We start from the raw sequence: 668 nt of genomic DNA on the forward strand, positions 1-668 counted from the left end.
ATATATATATATATATACATATATGTATATATAATTCTATCACCATATTTGTATAAATATATGTAGAGATGTGTACAAACACACTCATACACATACATCTATAATCTATACACATTCACAAACGCTTATATAATGTCCATATGTGTTTATAAACACACCCAAATACCTATGTTCCTAGGAAAGACACTTTTCCATAGACACCCTTTGGAGACTGGAGGATACGAATAACTGAGCTTAGCTTCAATAATGTTTATTTTTAATATTTTTGAAGTTTGTAAATATTAGAAATTAAAATATATGTTTTATAAATAATGTTCCCCTGTTGGCTGTTGACAGTGTTGTTTGTGGTGTTGTTTGTAATGCTGCAAGATCGATTGGTACTCTTGTTATTACTATCACTAATGTTGGTGAATATAGTAGTCGTTGTTGCTGAGGTTATTGAAAAAAATGTTACCATAAACTTTACGACTTAGTATAAGCGCCATGAAATTCTCCCCGAGTAATGGGTTCGTATTTCTCTTTCCTCCCTTCTCCTCTTTTCCTGCATATCTCCTCTTGTCATTCACAGCGTAATTTGTTTCTTTCTTTTCAGAAACTTTTGAAAACAATATAGAAGTATTCTATCAGCTATATATATATATATATATGTATATATATATATATATATA

The sequence above is a fragment of the Octopus bimaculoides genome, chromosome 20 (assembly GCF_001194135.2).
Source record: "Octopus bimaculoides isolate UCB-OBI-ISO-001 chromosome 20, ASM119413v2, whole genome shotgun sequence".
In the NCBI taxonomy this organism is placed as follows: Eukaryota; Metazoa; Mollusca; class Cephalopoda; order Octopoda; family Octopodidae; genus Octopus; species Octopus bimaculoides.